The sequence below is a fragment of the Erithacus rubecula genome (genome assembly GCF_903797595.1).
Source record: "Erithacus rubecula genome assembly, chromosome: 2".
In the NCBI taxonomy this organism is placed as follows: Eukaryota; Metazoa; Chordata; class Aves; order Passeriformes; family Muscicapidae; genus Erithacus; species Erithacus rubecula.
In genome coordinates this window covers 79,369,441-79,375,586 of record NC_136685.1, presented here as the reverse complement: position 1 = coordinate 79,375,586, position 6,146 = coordinate 79,369,441, and the positions used below count along the sequence as shown (strand labels likewise).

Sequence of the window (6,146 nt, the reverse complement as noted above, 5' to 3'; positions counted from 1 at the left end):
CCCCCCAGGACTTGGCTTTTCAGATACAGTGATTTCTTAGCACCTAACGCTAAGGCGTTATCCTCAGGTGGGTTTTCTCTTAACCCAGTGCTCTTCTCCCGTGCTTAGGGGTCTGCCTGTGCAGGCTGAGTGGTGCCCGGGTGTGCAGAAGGGTTTCATACTGAAGGGGTGAAGGTTTTGCCAGACAAACACCACCCTGCTTTCTGAGAAGGTATTGGAAGGGCAAAGAGGCAGCTTTGTCTCATTGAGTTTGGTGCGGGCATTCCCCAGCTGAGCTACTTGGTTCCTGCCACACAGTGCATTTCATACGGCACACACAGTAACAATATGCCTGTGTCAACATAGATCTTTCTCCTGCTTTCATCCTCCAAGGACCTGATGTGGCAGATGGAGTGGAAGATCCCAGGGCAGATCTCAGAGCTCACCATGGGCTGGAAGAAGGTGTAAGGGGTAAAGACACTGAGGAGAGAAAAGGCTGTATTGTCATTTAAAAGCAGGTATACCAACGCTGTGCCACAGACTCATAGTGACACAGGCAAAGCATTGACTCTATAGAGGCACCTGCTGGCTGAGAGAAACACATGAAAAAACCCCACCTCCCCCCCCCCCCCCAAAAAAAAAAATCTTTGCTTTTGGTAGATCTCAGATCTGTTCCTCCCTTTGTTTAATTTTTCAAGATTTTGTGTCACCTCTTGGTGCGGTATGTGGGGATGTTGCCCTGGTCACACTGATCCTGAGGAAGGCTGTGTGTGAGTGATAGGTCTGCCTGAGCCAGGAGCAGCGCCCTTCTGGCCCCTCCACTACCCCAGCTGCAGGTCACACCCCAACACCTTGTACCCACAGCCTTCCATCTGGGCAGGGGTAGAAATCCAGCCCACTCAAAAGCCTGAAGAAGAATATAAACCCTTTCTCCTCAAGGATCACATTCCTACAGCAGAGTGGTTGGTCTTGTTCAAATATTGCAAAACAATGCCTTTTCCTTCACTTTTTCTGTATATTTTTTTTTTACAAATTGTTGCAGAGAGGTTTTTGAAGAAACAAATACCCATCCAAAATAACTGGAGTTCCCCTTATTCAGGATGCAGTTGCCAAAAATGTCTTCCAAGAGACAGAGAGAATTCAACCTCCCCCAGGAAAAAGGGGATATTTCATTAACCGAAGGTAAAGCCAATTTAAAGTTCCCAGAGGCAGGGACTGCTTCTGATTCTGTCCCAGTTCACTGTGAACAGCTCAGTGTTTATGCCAGGCCTCTGCACCTCAGACCAGCAGCAAGCAGATTAACTCACTCAATCCTTTTATTTGGTGGAAGGTCTTAGGTGCCTTTTCCCCTCGTGCTAGATGAGCGTTCCATGAATGAAGGTAGCTTTACTGAAAATAACTTCCAATTCTAACACTCCTCTGTATGGACTAAATGCCTCTAGCTGCTGCTTTGAGAAAAGTTCCCCACAACAACCCCACAGAAAACATTAAATCCATGAGTGGCAAGGGACAGCCTTATCCCTGTAAAGCTACAATGTACTGTAAATAATGTACAGAACCCAGCTTCTAAAATTACCACTATGGGATTGCTCATCTCGTTTTATGTTTCATCTGGATCCTGTGATCTTCCCACCTGCCAACATCCTGTTACCAGGAGAGCAGTGTATGTGAAGTTTGTGCAAATGGTCATGTACTTGCTGAATTCTGGCACCAGCAAGGACATTCATGTGCCTTCCATGTTAACTTTACACTGTAATAAATACTGACATTGCTGGAGAATCTGCAGTGTTTGTGCTAAGCACTGCTCACCAAAAAAGCAAATCTGCCTGTGTCCCAGCTACAATTCTTTATTAGCCTTGTTAGCTCCCATGTCCATAGTCCTTGAGACAGAAAGACAACATCAACAGGCAGGATTTTAAATGTGGAATACCTAAAAGGACTGTGTTTAGGAACTTAAGGAAAGATGCATGATTCGCAAAGAGGCAGGGTGATGACTTATTTGAAGATGTGAGATGCTGAGAACTTTTAAGAATAATTTAGGACTTTATCTTGCAGATTGAACTCAGTCAATGCTTTGGCATTGACTTCAAAGGGCATAAGATCAAGCCTTATTTAGGGGCTCAAAATACAAAATTAGGAGCCTAAATTTTGGCATCCATATTTTAATACCTTGACCTGTGTTAGTAATACCCTTCATCTAATCCCTCTATTTAACCTGAAAGGAGACAAATGTCAATAACTTTTTACTGGCTTGCCTAAGAGAACCTGTGGCAAGAAAACGCATTACCCGCACTTCGTTTATTTTTAATCCCCTCTCTCAGATCCCCAAAATAACAGCCGGAGCAATGTTAGTGGAGGAGCTCAGACTCACTTTGAAATTGGAACAGGAAATGTGAGAAATGTGGATATCAAAAAACAAATTAAACAAAACAATATTTTCTTAGTATTCCATCTTGTGGGCAAGTCTGGGGGGATAATCCAAATTAGGAGAAAAGTCAGAGAAACAAAGAGTAGTTTTAAGTGTTTTAGTGCCAGAGCTATTTCTTAACACACAGCTCACTCACTGATTTCAAATATAGTCCCTCAGCGCAAGCATGGAGGACAGCACAAGAAAAATCAACATGTTGGTTCGGCCTTCTAGCAGATACAGAAAAAAGGCCACAGTGGAGCGAACTGTTGACAGAAGCAGCCAGGAAAACTGATCCTAAACATCCTGAGGTATTTCAGGTGCTTCTTTCCCTGTAAGAAATCACGGGGACACAAGATGCAGTAACCAAGCTATGGCCAAGTTAGTTGCAGTGGTCACAAAATGGTGAATCAATTAACTGCACGAGTCTTATTATTGGGATTATTTCTGTGCCAGTTGCACTAACAGGGAAGGGAGCAGCTGTAGGTATAACAAAAGGTTGCTCCTCTGAGATGCTTTGCCGACGCTCCCTCTGCTGTGATGCAAATAGAATACATGTGACGGGTAAGGGCAGCGCTCAGCTTGGATCTGCAAGCATTAGAGATGCCCATGCACCACCCACTGGCAGTTTCACTTACCTCTGTCACTCAGGAGTTTCCCAAAGATCTTCAGCTTCTGGGAAGAGAGAAAAATGCTCATGAATGCACAGCACCATCACTCATTCTGTCCTTCTGGGTTGATTTCGTTCCCTGGACATATGGACTTTCCCATAGTCAATAATCACATCATGTTATGAGGAGTTGCATCCCTTTCCTTACTCCATTTCTGTTTTCCAGTCACTGACTGGATCTTTGTATCATCCTTTTGCAGCAAGCAGCAGAGGCAGTGACAAGTGAGTGGAGGTAACAGGACAGGTCCTCAGTGGTCAGCAGGATTGTTTTAGCATCTACAGAGAGATCAAGAAACTCAAAACAGCTCTTCCTGCCAGAACGATATGTAATGTCAGCTTAAGGGTACAGTCATCTTGACCCTGGCTTATATTTCCCTGGCTAATAGATCTGGTAGGAATATACACACACGGTTTTTGTGATAGTACTTCACCTTACACTTACATCACATTCCCTGGAGAAGTATCTGATGGGGCAGCCTTACTTATTAAATCATTTCCTGGAGGGAGGAATTCATTTGGGCTCATTTATTATCATTTGTCCTGGAGCTCATGTTTTACATTCTGAGCATAAGGAGTGGGTGTTATTCATGGCTATGGGTCTAAGAACCAAATGCTAATTTCAGGAGAACTGTTCTATTCTCTGAGGTTGATCACTTGATGTTTGTCCCAGGTGCTAGACACATGTTGCTTGCTGAAGGAGATACGGCTTGATCTCAGATTTTGACATTTTGGTAAGTACCAAACAAAAATAAAACTAAACTCAAGTATGCCTATCCCTCCTCTGCAAATCAAGTGGCATTTAGCAATGTTGACTTGAACAATAAATAAATCTAGTCAACAATCAAATCAGAACAAATGCTGTAGCAAAGGCCAAACACCACAAACACAACTCCCCACAAAAAGGGAAGGGGGCAAAGCTCTCTCCAAAGTCCTGGCAGTGGCAGGCTGTGGTTTGCACCAGTGCCCCACACAATTCTCACCACAACTACTGCCAAAGAGAAAGGTAGCAAGCCCCAACCAGTGGTGTCTATCTGATCCAGAAAGAACTCCCTCCTGCCCACAGATCTGACAGTCAGAATAAATTCTAGGGACATGGGAAATTTATATGTAGCAAAACAATACATGTGCCTCTTCCCCAGTAATTACAGTCTGAGGTAGGGAATCTCTCCATCCCCAAACACACTTCCCCACAGGTGACTGAAGACCTCCTTGCACCATTTCCTCCTCCCACCCCCTTTCCCACAAGTAACTCATGACCCTGTTTCAACTCCACAAATGACCTGGGACCTGATCTCTTCAGGAAATCCTGCCCACTCAATTGTGTGGGCTATAAACCCCAACCAAAGGATGCTCCAATAAAATATGCAGCTGAATGCCAGTTAAATATTTTCATACTTATGCTAGATTATTATCTGACGTGTAAACCACAAACCATACATACAATTGCAAGACTTCCATCTCAGAGGTATATTAGTGTCTGGCTCTACACTCTAAAATCATGCAATTTTTTTTAAAATAACAGACCCTACAAATTGTTTTAGATAAATGGAAATTTTATAACTCTTTTCAATTGTAGTTTACACAAGATTGTATTTCAGTTTTGTGAGGATCTTAAGTAGAGCATATTGAATATGGCTCTGTGAGCTATTTCATGAAAGCATGTGGGGTTGGTCAAAGCAGGGGAGTTTTCTTAAATTCCTTCTGTCTTTAGACTCCACACATGCCCATACCTTGGTAGCTGTGTGCCCAGAACCACACCTTCACACCCCAAAAAAGGTTGGGCAATCCCAAGTAATTAAAGATCAAAATAAGAGCAAATAATCTGTTAGAAGGCTCCTAAATCCTCCAGCTCTCAGTCTCTTGGGGGAGCACTTCTCAGCTCTGGAACTGAAATGCAGGCTGCACAGCATTTCTTGAGAACAGAAGCTGGGAGAGAGTCTTCCTCATCCTTGGGCAAACTTGTCGGCCTCCTCCTTGCTAATTATAATTTCCCAAATTCTTTTTTCCTCTTAGCATTTCAAAACTGAGTTCTGAGGCCAAATTTTGGAGGAAGGAACTTTGGTCCAAAACAGCTTTAACTTGAGACAACAGTTCATTAGTGTCAGTTCTGGGAAAACTTCATTTACAACAGTAGGACAAAATGTAGCCAAGGCTTAGAGTGCCTGAGATGTCAGAAAGGCCTCCTTTCTTATAAATATGATATTCATAAATAGAACTACTTTTGAAGAAGATTGGCAAAATCTGAGTTGGGTAATAGGTTTTCTGATGTCACCAATTCACAGAAAGGTCACTATTAAAAGCCCAAATGATTTAAAACAAAAACCATAGAGACAGCTACTCATACAAATGCCATCTATCAACAAAATTAAGTTCAAACATATGATCAGTTTCGTCATTTCCAGCTTATTTTCTGCTCATCTGAAAATAAGTGGTTTTTCTGAAACTAAACTATAGGTCAAAGAGCATAGCTTTTGACATCTATAGTTTGATAGAGAAGTTGCTTTTCAGTATTATGTGTATTCCCAAATATACAATATTAAATCTTTTAAAGACCAACGGACAGAAGGGATGCGAGTTTGTGAATCACCAGTGAATCTAAAATATTGTCTGAAAATATAGTGCATGTTTACCCCCCTCCCCTTCCTGGACATTTCACAAGAGTTGAGTTGTGGGTGCACGAGCATCCATCTGTACTTGTGTTGCAGTGTTGGAAAATCCTTTACAAATTCATTTCTCCCATTGCAGGACAGCACAGGACCAGTGCTCCAAACCTGCACAGGGCAGTACTCTCTTGTCACTGCAATGTGAAGCAGCAACAGTGATGAAAGAGCAATCCACCTCCCTAGCCAAGGAAAATCCATAGCCCTTGCTCCAAAACCATTTGCTATGAGGTACCTAACAGTTTCTCTTTGCTGAAAGTGACTCATAAAACAGCTTTACAGGAATGCATTTATATATGGAGAGCCCATGTCCCAGGCCAACCAGCTTGCCCATACAAGAGAAGCAAGGCCAGTTAGAATAAAGTTTCCTTTACCCTTTAGAAACAGCAGCGTGCCATTTCTTTCCATCTTCCTTTCTCATTTAGACAAT

General features: G+C 42.8%; 1 long non-coding RNA gene across 2 annotated transcripts in view; it reads right to left on the bottom strand.

The window, feature by feature from the left end:
- Positions 1–2,581: 2,581 nt before the first annotated feature.
- LOC306798011 overlaps positions 2,582–6,146 on the bottom strand; it is a 68,366-nt gene continuing 64,801 nt past the window's right edge. For both annotated transcript variants that reach the window (XR_013773260.1, XR_013773261.1), the window contains exons 2-4: positions 3,205–3,332; positions 3,025–3,061; positions 2,582–2,718 (exon numbers count right to left, since the gene is read on the bottom strand). This is a non-coding gene — a long non-coding RNA (uncharacterized lncRNA). The remainder of the gene's footprint in view (positions 2,719–3,024; positions 3,062–3,204; positions 3,333–6,146) is intronic.